At 42.6% G+C, this 13,734-nt stretch overlaps 1 long non-coding RNA gene across 2 annotated transcripts; it reads left to right on the forward strand.

The window, feature by feature from the left end:
- The first annotated feature begins 8,801 nt into the window (after positions 1 to 8,801).
- LOC119264256 lies at positions 8,802 to 12,132 on the forward strand. 2 transcript variants are annotated; one of them, XR_005130915.1, is made up of 2 exons: positions 8,802 to 9,698; positions 11,252 to 12,132. It is a non-coding gene; the product is annotated as an uncharacterized LOC119264256 (long non-coding RNA). The 2 variants fall into 2 exon arrangements; XR_005130914.1 differs by having other exon boundaries at positions 8,993 to 11,101.
- The last annotated feature ends 1,602 nt before the right edge of the window (positions 12,133 to 13,734 follow it).

Consider the following 13,734-nt stretch of genomic DNA (forward strand, 5'->3'; position numbering starts at 1 on the left):
GCAAACCGTCAGGCGACTCAGAAGGGGAAAGCAGTGTGCCACTAGCACTGTATATAATGGAGATGGTGTGCTGCTGACTTCGACTGAAGACGTCATTGGGCGGTGGAAGGAATACTTTGAGGACATTCTCAATCCCACCGACACGTTCTCCGGTGAGGAGGCAGAGTCTGGGGACATGGGAATAGGTTTGTCCATTACTGAGGCCGAAGTAGCTAAGGTAGTTAAGAAGCTCCTTGGTGGCAAGGCTCCAGGGGTGGATGAGATCCGCCCTGAGTTCCTCAAGGCTCTGGATGTTGTGGGGCTGTCTTGGCTGACACGCCTTTTCAACATTGCGTGGACATCAGGGGCGGTGCCACTGGATTGGCAGACTGGGGTGGTGGTGCCTCTTTTTAAAAAAGGGGACCGGAGGGTGTGTTCCAACTACAGGGGAATCACACTCCTCAGCCTCCCTGGCAAGGTCTATGCAGGGGTACTGGAGAAGAGAGTCCGGCTTATAGTCGAACCTCGGATCCAGGAGGAGCAGTGGTCGTGGAACACTGGACCAACTCTTCACCCTCTCCAGGATTCTAGAGGGTTCATGGGAGTTTGCCCAACCAGTCCACATGTGCACAGGTGTATAGAAGATGGCGGCGCGTGCACAACGCGAGGCCCAGCGTCTCTCCGGATTTCGCTTTCTAGTAGTTATCTGTCTACTGGTTTCAACTTTTTTTACCACAAACTGCCCAGCATACATTTCCTACAGCCGACAGGCTTTGTTGAACATTGGTTTCACCTGCAACAACGGAGTTTTGAACCATCTAGAACTCCCTCGGGAAATCTCAGCAGTACCGTGGGCAACGCAGCCTGCTCCCCCAACGGAGCGCAGCCGCAGAACGCAAACAAAAGCGGGGTAAGCGAGGGGGGCTACGTGCTAAGCTAAGGCTAAGCCCCCACCGATCGCTGGTTCCCAGCTTGTTTCTTGCCAATGTCCGGGCTCTAGCGGGCAAAATGGACGAGCTACGACTATGGACCACTACACAGAGATGGATCAGGGAGTGTAACGTCATGATTGTGACGGAATTGTGACTGAACAGTGACATTCCCGACACCGCGGTGGAGCTGGACGGGCGCAGCATGTTCAGAGCGGACAGAGTGGCTGAGGACTCCACAGAAACTGAACATCGGTGTTCTTCTAACTTAGAATACCTGATGATAAAGTGTCGCCCCTTTCATATGGCTAGAGAGCATTCAGCCGCTATTATTACTGCTGCCTACATCCCTCCTGATGCCAATGCTAAACTAGCTATGGAGGAGCTGAGCTTGGCAATCAGTAAACAACAAACTGCGCATCCAGGCGGACTTTTTATTGTTGCGGGGGACTTCAATCATTCCAACCTGAAATCTGTACTGCCAAAATTTCATCAGAATGTCTCCTGCCCAACAAGAGGAGACAAAACCCTGGATCATGTCTACACAAATATCACAGAGGCATACAAGGCTGTACCCCTCCCCCACCTGGGGCAGTCTGATCGCCTCTCATTGTTCCTGCTCCCAAAGTATGTGCCACTCATCAAACGTGTGAAAACATCAACAAAGACTGTTAAGGTATGGCCAGAGGGGGCCATCTCTACACTACAGCGTCAGTTTGAAAACACTGACTGGAGTGTGTTCTCCTCTCAAGCCACCACAGTATCTCACACAGATTTGGACACGTACACTTCAGCAGTCATGAGTTACATCAACTCATGCGTAGACAACGTCACTTCAGTTAAACAACTGAAAATCTTTCCTAATCAGAAACCCTGGATGAATGCAGAGGTTCGCCTACTGCTGAAAGCACGTGATGCTGCTTTCAGATCTGGTGATGCCGAGGCTTACAGCTCAGCCAGGGCAAACCTGAAAAAAGGGATTAGGAAAGCCAAGTACACCTACAAACTGTCTGTTGAGGAGAACTTCCACAACTCTGACCCCCGCCGCATGTGGAAGGGCATTCAGGCAATCACTGGCTACAGGCCTCCATCCCTGACCCCCTCATCCAGCAGTGCCTCTCTCCCAGATGAGCTTAATCAGTTCTACACTCGTTTCGACCAGAGGAATGACCAACACAGCACATGGAGTGGTCTTCCCCACAATGAAAGCCCCCTCACACTTTCCACTGATAATGTACAGTCTGTACTGAGCAGGGTGCATGCACGCAAAGCTGCTGGTCCAGATGGCGTTCCTGGACGTGTCCTCAGAGCGTGCGCTGGACAGTTAGCCAAGGTCTTCATCGATATCTTCAACCTATCACTGGCCCAGGCTGCTGTTCCGGCATGCTGGAAGACATCCACCATCATACCGGTGCCAAAGTGCTCATCTGCTGCATGTCCTAAAGACTTCCGCCCAGTCGCACTCACCCCCATTGTGATGAAGTGCTTTGAGAAACTGGTCCTCAACCACCTAAAGACAGTGCTCCCACCATCCCTGGACTCCCACCAGTTTGCATACCGTGCAAACAGGTCGACTGAGGATGCAATTTCCACTGCTCTTCATTCTGCCCTCACCCATCTGGATGAAAGGAACACCTACATCCGCATGCTGTTCATCGACCTCAGCTCTGCTTTTAACACGGTCATCCCAACTAGGCTGGTCACCAAGCTCAGCGACCTGGGAATCAGCACCCCCATGTGTAACTGGGTTTTGGAATTCCTGACAGACCGACCCCAGTCTGTGAGTTTGGGCAGTCATATGTCTACCACCATCACCCTGAACACTGGTGTGCCGCAAGGCTGTGTGCTGAGCCCTCTGCTCTTCTCCCTGTTCACCCACGATTGTGTTCCTCTGCACACATCTAACATCTTCATCAAGTTTGCAGACGACACCAGAGTGGTTGGCCACATCAGGAACAACGATGAATCAGCCTACAGGGAGGAGATCCAGCACCTGACTTCCTGGTGCACCACCAACAACCTCATCCTGAACACAGGCAAAACCAAAGAACTCATCGTGGACTATCGGAAAACCAAGGGCTGCACACACTCTCCTGTCTACATCAATGGAGCAGAGGTAGAACGTGTGTCCAGCTTTAGGTTCCTGGGAATCCACATCTCGGCAGACCTTTCATGGTCCTTCAACAGAGCTGTTGTTTTATTCATTATTATTACCATCGCACAAATGTAACATTCTACTGCCATGTAAATAACACATCGCAACAGTTATTCTATACAGTGTACATCTCCAACATGTTCATGTATATATCTACACACCTAGAATCTATTTTTTTGCATATCTATAAGTAATTTATTCTATATACTGTAATGTTGCACTATACCTATTTATTGCACACTTGCACACTCTCTTTTTGCACTATTTGCTACTATTTGCACTTCTGGTAGATGCAAACTGCATTTCGTTGCCATGTACTTGTACTGAGTAATGACAATAAAGTTGAATCTATCTATCTATCTATCTTTGTGGATCTGGAGAAGGCATTCAACTGTGTTCCCTGGGGTATTCTGTGGGAGGTGCTTTGGGAGTACGGGGTACATGGCTCTTTGCTACGAGCCATTCAGGCCCTGTTTAAACAAAGCAGCAGTTTGCGTGCTTCTTAAGTGCTGGAATCGCCTTTTCTGAACGTATATATGGACAGTTTCATGATTGTACTGCTTTCTTCAGCCAAAGTAGAGGGTTAGGGCTCTATGTCATAAAATGTGTTTTTAGTACATGGTTTGTGACATATCTAGTGTGTTTCACTTCAGAAATGTCTATTTATAATAATCCCTATATTCTCACATTATGAGCTTATTACATAGCTTTTGCCGCCGTTTTAAAGTGTTTCATGATTGTACTGCTTTCTTCAACCAAAGTAGAGGGTTAGGTCTCTATGTCATAAAATGTGTATTTATTTCAGTTTCATGACATACCAAGTGTGGTTCATGTCAGAAATGTCTTTTTACAATCATCCCAAGGTTGTCACATTATCAGCTGACTGCATAGAATTTGTCGCCGTTTTAAAGCCTTTGCGTGCTTTTGAAGTGGTGGTATCGCCTCAACCTATATATGGACGGTATCATGACTGTACTGGTTTCTTCAGCCAAATTAGAGGATTAGGGCTCTATGTCATAAAATGTGTTTGTATTACATGGGTTATGACATAGCAAGTGTGTTTCATGTCAGAAATGTCTGTTTACAGTCATCCCAAGGTTTTCACATTATGAGCTTACTGCATACCGTTTTCCGCCGTTTTAAAGCATTTGCGTGCTTGTGAAGTGCTGGAATCGCCTTTTCTGAACGTTTCATGTCAGAAATGTCTGTTTATAATCCTCCCAGTGTCTTCACGTTAAGAGCTTACTGCATAGAGCTTGTCGCCGTTTTAAAACGTTTGGGCGCTCCTGTAGAGTGCTCGCATCCTTTTTTCAGGCTTTCTGAGTGCATATAACGATGGTTTCATGATTAAACTCATTTCATCAGCCAAGTTAAAGATTTAGTTCTCTATGTCATTAATTGTGATTTATTAAATGGTTTATGACATATCAAGTGTGTTTCACGTCAGAAATGTCTATTTATAATCATCCTAATATTTTCACATTATGAGCTTACTGCATACCGTTTACTGCCGTTTTAAAGCATTTGCGTGCTTGTGAAGTGCTGGAAACGCCTTTTCTCAACATATATATGGACGGTTTCATGACTATACTGTTTTCTTCAGCCAAATTAGAGGATTAGGTCTCTCTGGCATAAAATGTGTTTGTCTTACACGGCTTATGACATAGCCAGTGTGTTTCATGTCAGAAATGTCTGTTCATAATCATCCCAGTGTATTCACGTTAAGAGCTTACTGCATAGCGCTTGTCGCCGTTGTAAAGCGTTTTCAGTGCTTCTGAAGTGCTGGCATCGCCTTTTCTGAACGTATATATGGACGGTTTCATGATTCTACTGCTTTCTTCAGCCAAAGTAGAGGGTTAGGTCTCTATGTCATAAAATGTGTATTGATTTCAGTTTTATGACATAGCAAGTGTGATTCATGTCAGAAATGGTTGTTTATAATCATCCCAGTGTTTTCACATTTAGAGCTTACTGCATAGGGGTTGTCGCCGTTTTAAAGCGTTTGGGCGCTCCTGTAGCGTGCTGGTATCCTTCTTTCAGGCTTTCTGAGTGCATATAATGACGGTTTCATGATTAAACTCATTTTATCAGCCAGGTTAAAGATTTAGTTCTCTATGTCATTAATTGTGATTTATTAAATGGTTTATGACATATCAAGTGTGATTCACGTCAGAAATGTCTATTAATAATTTCCCAATACTTTCACATTATGAGCTTACTGTATACCGTTTACCTCCGTTTTAAAGCATTTGCGTGCTTGTGAAGTGCTGGAAACGCCTTTTCTGAATGTATATATGGATCATTTCATGACTGTACTGTTTTCTTCAGCCAAATTAGAGGATTAGGTCTCTCTGGCATAAATTGTGTTTGTCTTACATGGCTTATGACATAGGAAGTCTGTTTCTTGTCAGAAATGTCTGTTCATAATCATCCCAAGGTTTTCACATTGTGAGCTTACTGCATAGAGTTTTTCGCCGTTTTAAATCGTTTGCGTGCTTCTGAAGTGCTGGAATGGCTTTTCTGAACGTATATATGGACGGTTTCATGATTCTACTGCTTTCTTCAGCCAAAGTAGAGGGTTAGGTCTCTATGTCATAAAATGTGTATTGATTTCAGTTTTATGACATAGCAAGTGTGATTCATGTCAGAAATGGTTGTTTATAATCATCCCAGTGTTTTCACATTTAGAGCTTACTGCATAGAGGTTGTCGCCGTTTTAAAGTGTTTATGCGCTCCTGTAGCGTGCTGCTATCCTTCTTTCAGGCTTTCTGAGTGCATATATCGACGGTTTCATGATTAAACTCATTTCATCAGCCAGGTTAAAGATTTAGTTATCTATGTCATTAATTGTGATTTATTAAATGGTTTATGACATATCAAGTGTATTTCACGTCAGAAATGTCTATTTATTGTGGAATTATTAGCCTTAGTATTGTTCATATTACTTTTTAAGATGTATTATGTTTAGCATTGAACGCTTAATGGTTATATTGTACAATTCTAAGAGCTAAGAGTCAGCACATAAGGCTGTGTGCTGACTAATGTTGGAATACACAAGGACGTTAGATAACAGGAAATACCTCGAAGCTAATAGTAGTAGACACTGGGATTAGCACACCACACATGTGGTTCATCTGGTCAGATAAGCCGAGCCATTGTCTGGAAAATGGGGGGAGTTGGTAAACACAGGGAATACCTTAAGCTAACCTTGCAGACGCGCTCACGTCTCGAGCGCATCCTTAAACTTTTATGATGTGGATTAGTGAGATGGCCTAACACACACATTTGGAGGCTTGATGGAATCTACTGATATCTTGGGTAAGGAAGGAGCGGTCATGCGACTATAAGAAGGGAGTCAGATGAGAAGGGGTCAGAGCTTACTTGGGAGATACATGATGCATGTTCTCTGTTTGTAACCTCTCCAGAATTCTGTAATAAAACCATTTGTTTCCCTTCAGTCTGATCTACTCGTCTCATTTATTTTGCATCAACGAACACGCAGGACTGGTTTCGTCCACAATTTGATGACCCCGACGTGATGCAAAGGAGACCATTGGAAAAACAGGCTTGATCTTTCTCCTCCATTACTCATCACAGGCGCGCCATTTACTCAGGTTGGCAGAAACCTATTTAAATAAATTCTGCATATTGACAACTGCTAAATTATGGATGGGTAAAAGAGGTTGGATCAGGTGATTAAATTTAAAGGACTGAATTGGAACAAACATAAGGTAAAAATATACTGAGTGATTAATAAGGTATTGGGTCTGTGTTCTGTGCTCTGTTTTTTGCCGGGAATTGGTGAACCCCTCCCGTCATCTGACGAGTGAATGGGATAAGGACTGGGTTGAAAGTCCCTGGGATTGGCTCTGCCTAAAACAGGGTTGGAGTCCCTGAGGTTCAAGTCCTCTAAAGTACCAGGTTGGAGACCCTGAGGTTCAAGTCCTCTAAAAGTATCAGGTTGGAGTCCTTGAGGTTTGAGTCCTCTAAAGTACCGGGTTGGAGTCCCTGAGGGTGGTCCTCTAAAGTACCGGGTTGGAGTCCCTGAGGGTGGTCCTCTAAAGCGCCCATTCGTGATAAGTTTGAAGTTCCTCACATGCAGCAAACCTAACGGTGACAACTGAGCATTGTGAGTTGAGCAAGTAAAACTTCGAAGACGTCTTGGTGAGTACCAGTTTTTGATCAACATGGCTGAATACAGTAAAAGAGATTTAGAAAAGAATTGGATAATACAGTTGGAGTGGGGAATTGGCAATGGAAAACATTGGAGAGACAGATAATAATTTTGGCTAAAGCGGTTTATGACTTAGAGATAGACCCAAAAAAAGTGGAAAAAAGTGAAGGCAGAAACGGAGAAACTGTTGAGAAAATGGATGTTGGATAAAGAACTGTCTCCCCATGACCAGATTTCCTTGGGACAGGCGTTAAATGATTTTACAGCTAGAGCAATAAAGGAATTAGACGAGGCTAAGGCAGAACATGAAAAGGCAGGAATGTTTAAGAAGGGAAAAGCCAGGAAGAGGTTATCAGATGCAGAACAGGAAATAGCTAAGGTCAGAAGGTTGAAGTGCACATATAATGGCAACCTGGATAGAATGGTAAGTATCCCCAAGTATCCCCACCCTCCTATGATAACCTAACGCCAGGCATTTTGACACGGACACCTGAGCTAGAGCAGGCGTTCATTGAACTAAAGCAGGAACTAGTGCATGCGGCTGACCTTGCTAGACCAGACTACACCATGAAAGGAGACAGGTTATCTCACCAGTGCAGGCAAACCCATAAAACACAAGGAAGAGTTCTTAGCACCAGAGAAAGCGATACAACTACCAAAACAGGTTGCCATCATAAAGTGCAAGGGACATCAGAAAGGGGACTCATTGGTGGAAAGAGGTAATGAGGCAGCAGACAAGGCAGCAAAGGAAGCAGCAGGTTATAAAAGAACGAAGTTGGCAGATGGTGTTGAAGGAAGGTGAACCATGGGAACCAATTCCGACAGGAGAAAAGCTCAGGCAAGTGCAGGACCAGGCTAGCCCAGAAGAAAAGTCTATGTGGCTGCATAAAGGTGGTAGAAAGAGTGAATTAGTCTGGGATGGTCCCACTGGACTTTGGTAAAAGCAGGGCTGGGAGAAGCTCACGGGTTGGCACAAGTAGGAAAGGTACAGATGAGGGAAAACTTGAAAGGATGGTGGCATCCATTTCTAACCGCTATGATAGCCACACATGTAAAAGAATGTGAAGTATGTAATGTACATAATGTGGCAAAAAACTTGCAAACCAGGGGTAGGAAAATTCCCTAAGGCATTCAGATAGATTATACAGATATGATTCAGACAGTCAGGAAGTACAGGTATCTGTTAATGTTCGTGGACGTATTTTTGGATTGGGTGGAAGCGTTCCCCACTATGAGGAAAGATAGCAAATCAGTCCGTAAAATGTTGATCAATCACTGGATTCCCCAACACGTGTTTCCCAAAAGAATTCACTCAGATAATGGTACTCACTTAATAAGTAACGCCTTGGCATGGGTAGAACAATTACTAGGCCTATAGCTTCTTAAATGGTAAGATATCTGTAGATTAGCCACTGTGTGAAAATTGGCTTTGAGAAATAGTCGGATTTGGCTTGATAAAATATGGGGAACACCCCGGGCCCAGGGAATTTGGTAGATAAAGTTAATAAAGAAAAGTGAATGGTGGCAAAAGCATGCTATAGTAATGTATGAATGAGTTCGACTTTAAGGAAAATGCTGAGCTCGTTCTGTGTGTGTTGTATAGTTTTTCGTTCTTAGAGAAAAAAGGAAGAGAAAGGGGGATTGGTCTCTCTCTCTTTTTCTCTCTCCCTCTCTGTGCGTTGTGTGTGTGTGTGTGTGTACACGAAGCTGGACTTCGTCTGTGTGTCAGCCCCCTCCTTTTCTGAGTAAGAAATGTGTGTGTGTGCAGATATGGGTCTGTGTGTGTGTCTGAGCGCCACCCCTCCCTCTTCTCTTTCTGGGGGTGAAGCGTTTATGTTCTCTGACCTGCTGTGTGTCTATAGAGTAACTTTATGAGAGTTGAGGATTGATAAGGAATGATATTTGCTTTATATAGTTAAAACTTAAGGAGCCTTTGTAGGGGACTTTGCTGAAAAAATTAATAAATAAATAAATAGATTTATGAGCGTCTTATATGGAGGACAATTAAACTTAGAATCACTAGTTAAAGTAACTAATGTTTATAAAATTTGAATATTATTAATGTGAGGAGGAAAAGTCATATGGATAAGGAGTCCTATGTTTTGTTTTACCTTTATATGGTTATAAACAACAATGAGTCTTCTTTGGGAGACAAAAGAGGACCTTTGATTATATCGTGGACATCTAAGAGTTAAGTAAAATCTATGAACCTCTTTTCAGAGACGTCGATAAAATATATATAAATGAGATGAGCTCCCAAGAAAGGACAGAATAGTTGAGGAAGTAAATAACCAGTGTGCTGACAGATAAGTGTATAAATGTGTGCATTGTTAAAAGAATGGATTGGGATTAACTCTTAGTTGTGTCATACTCACTTTTGTTTGAATGAGCAGGAGAGAGCCAGATGACTGTGGGCGGAGAACCAGTGCATTACCTAACCTGAGCTCCATTGAAGACATCGGTGGGTGACTAAGAGGCTACTGTTTTATCCACAAACTCTTTCACAAACTTAGAAATTAGTATTTAGATGTAAGTGCATTTAATTCTAGCTAGCACTGTTTATAAATCTTCAGTGTGTGTTCATTTATTGATGAATAAAGAAATTTGTAATTAACAGTAAGGGTTAATAAGGGAACTGTTAAAAAGACAAAAAAGCAAACTAAGGTGTCAAATGTAATTACTCCAGTTGATGTTGTGCGGAAGAGTTTATGGTGGGAACACAGCCTGCCATAGGAGGTATCAGGAGACTTTTAGCTAATCTCCTAGGGGTTCCAGCTATGGACGAGATTCTACAGAAAGCTGGACTAAATTGATATGTGGGGACTGCTGTGAATGATCCAGAGCTGTTTTCTGCAGTTTGAGGTCGAATGTAGAGAGCATTGAGTGATACATTTCCGACAAATGCGCATCCTGATAATATTCTGATTGAGCCACTCGGACTGAAAGAAAACCCGAGAGCTTATGTTTCAAGAGCCCTTCAAGTGTGGAGAAATGTTACAGGAAATGATCCGGATTTGAATCAAATGGAACAGTCCATTTTGCGAGCCAAAATACAGAAGAGGTTGCCCCTACCAGTGAGGAGCAAACTGGCAGAGGTGGTTGGCCTTGGAAGTATGGCAAAAGGTGTGAATACAGATCATATAGCCAACCAGGTGGGGATGACAAGAAGAAGGAGAAGAAGCAGGCTTTGGTCAAATAGAGTCAGTCTCTGCTAAATCAGCTATCATCACAACAATAGCTGAGTCAGGTTCAGCTCTAACTATCTCAGCTATCATTGATACCTCCAGCTGTTGCATGCTCTGATGAAGCACATGGGTTAGCTTATGTTGCAAAAGGGGACGTTAGAAGTGAAATCACAAAGGCGTATGGGTTTTGGGCACCATACTTACTTGAGTAGATTGATTATGTCATAGGTAGGTGCACAATCTGTTGGAGAAATAATGTTCGGAAGGGTATGATAGTTCCTCCTGGTCACATTCTGACTCCAAGGGGTCCTATGCATGAGTTGTTGTGGATTTTTGTTGGCATCATAAAACCAGTTGAAGGGAAAAGATATTTATTAGTGGTAGTAGCTTTATCAGTACCTAAATTTTGTGTAAAGAAGTCATAGGTAGATAGGGACTTCCAGATCTCCTCAGATCATGGGAAAGAGTTTGTGGATAAGATAGTAAGAATGATTTTGCAAAATTGGGGATTAGACAACATCTTGGAGCAGTTTACCACCCATAAAGTCAAGGGAATTGTGAAAAAATGAATGCTAGTTTGAAAAATCGCATTGCCAAAATCTGTCAGCAGACAGGTTTAAATTGGGTAGCAGCACTCCCATTAACATTAATGACGAAGACGAGGATGAGGTGGAAGAAGGTGAACTGGTGGAAGAATATTCTTTTTGAATATTTAGTCATTTTATATTCATTCTTAGTGGATCTGGCATTATCTTATGGAGTTGTGATTCGCATATGATGTGTCTGTTGTTTTTGCCAAAGACTCGCTGTTGTTTTCTTTCCCTTTTAGAAAGAAAGGGGGGAGGTTTAGTGTTTGGAGATCGGGATGCGTTGAAGGGGTGCACACCTTCACGGATGGACGATAAAAATGGACTGAGAGACTATGAATAAGAAGGTCTACACCCAACACCATCAACACCACTTGGGGAGTCGACATGTGGAAGAGTTTCAGTCTGATACACTGATGTGTTCATATGTCTTTGCTTGAGTACGTTGGGACCTCAGATGTGTTTTCTTTTCTTTTCTTTTCTTTTTACGAGTTAGGGAAATGGGTTTTAGGTTTGTTATCGGGTCCGACAGGTCGACTAGCCCGCTAACGAACATTATTTTAATTTGTTTATTTTTGGGGTTCCAAATGTATTAGCTTAAGTCACCTTCATACATATTGAATTTTTCTTTTAACGTTGGACTGGAGTTCCATAAAGGAGGTTGCTTGTGGCAGGAGAACCGTGAGAGAATTTTTCCTGTCCAAATTGTTTGATGGAAATTTCAGGAAGGTTGGCTGCCTGACAGGTTTTTTCGCTCTCACACTCCAGACAATGTCCAGTTGTTAAGCAAATGTAATGTGTTATATGTGTAGTCGCACTCATGTTCATCTTTTGTTTTTTGAGGCCCTGTATAGCCACGAAGGGGGGAATATGAGGTGTATAGACGATCAACTACGAACAAAGACCGTTGTATTAGTAGATATGGGGGAATACAATTAGACTACACCCTAGGCAGCTCCACAGCATGGATATTTGATTTGTCATTAACTGCGCAGGTCAGAACTCAACATATAGAGGTTACGATGCTATGTCTGAATGTTGACCTTTCGGGTGAAAGGTCAAAAGGGGGAATTGTGGAATTATTAGCCTTAGTATTGTTCATATTACTTTTTAAGATGTATTATGTTTAGCATTGAACGCTTAATGGTTATATTGTACAATTCTAAGAGCTAAGAGTCAGCACATAAGGCTGTGTGCTGACTAATGTTGGAATACACAAGGACGTTAGATAACAGGAAATACCTCGAAGCTAATAGTAGTAGACACTGGGATTAGCACACCACACATGTGGTTCATCTGGTCAGATAAGCCGAGCCATTGTCTGGAAAATGGGGGGAGTTGGTAAACACAGGGAATACCTTAAGCTGACCTTGCAGACGCGCTCACGTCTCGAGCGCATCCTTAAACTTTTATGATGTGGATTAGTGAGATGGCCTAACACACACATTTGGAGGCTTGATGGAGTCTACTGATATCTTGGGTAAGGAAGGAGCGGTCATGCGACTATAAGAAGGGAGTCAGATGAGAAGGGGTCAGAGCTTACTTGGGAGATACATGATGCATGTTCTCTGTTTGTAACCTCTCCAGAATTCTGTAATAAAACCGTTTGTTTCACTTCAGTCTGATCTACTCGTCTCATTTATTTTGCATCAACGAACACGCAGGACTGGTTTCGTCCACATTATAATCATTCTAATTTTTTCACATTATGAGCTTACTGCATATCGTTTACCGCCGTTATAAAGCATTTGCGTGCTTGTGAAGTGCTGGAAACGCCTTTTCTGAATGTATATATGGATGATTTCATGACTGTACTGTTTTCTTCAGCCAAATTAGAGGATTAGGTCTCTCTGGCATAAAATGTGTTTGTCTTACACGGCTTATGACATAGCAAGTGTGTTTCATGTCAGAAATGTCTGTTTACAATCATCCCAAGGTTTTCACATTGTGAGCTTACTGCATAGAGTTTTTCGCCGTTTTAAATCGTTTGCGTGCTTCTGAAGTGCTGGAATGGCTTTTTCTGAACGTATATATGGACGGTTTCATGATTCTACTGCTTTCTTCAGCCAAAGTAGAGGGTTAGGTCTCTATGTCATAAAATGTGTATTTATTTCAGTTTTATGACATAGCAAGTGTGATTCATGTCAGAAATGGTTGTTTATAATCATCCCAGTGTTTTCACATTTAGAGCTTACTGCATAGAGGTTGTCGCCGTTTTAAAGCGTTTGGGCGCTCCTGTAGCGTGCTGGCATCCTTCTTTCAGGCTTTCTGAGTGCATATAACAACGGTTTCATTATTAAACTCATTTCATCAGCCAGGTTAAAGATTTAGTTCTCTATGTCATTATTTGTGATTTATTAAATGGTTTATGACATATCAAGTGTGTTTCATGTCAGAAACGTCTATTTATAATCATCCTAATATTTTCACATTATGAGCTTACTGCATACCGTTTACCGCCGTTTTAAAGCATTTGCGTGCTTGTGAAGTGTTGGAAACGCCTTTTCTGAACATATATATGGACGGTTTCATGACTATACTGTTTTCTTCAGCCAAATTAGAGGATTAGGTCTCTCTGGCATAAAATGTGTTTGTCTTACACGGCTTATGACATAGCAAGTGTGTTTCATGTCAGAAATGTCTGTTTACAATCATCCCAAGGTTATCACATTGTGAGCTTACTGCATAGAGTTTTTCGCCTTTTTAAAGCGTTTGAGTGCTTCTG

Source organism: Pygocentrus nattereri, chromosome 11 (genome assembly GCF_015220715.1).
Source record: "Pygocentrus nattereri isolate fPygNat1 chromosome 11, fPygNat1.pri, whole genome shotgun sequence".
Taxonomy (NCBI): domain Eukaryota; kingdom Metazoa; phylum Chordata; class Actinopteri; order Characiformes; family Serrasalmidae; genus Pygocentrus; species Pygocentrus nattereri.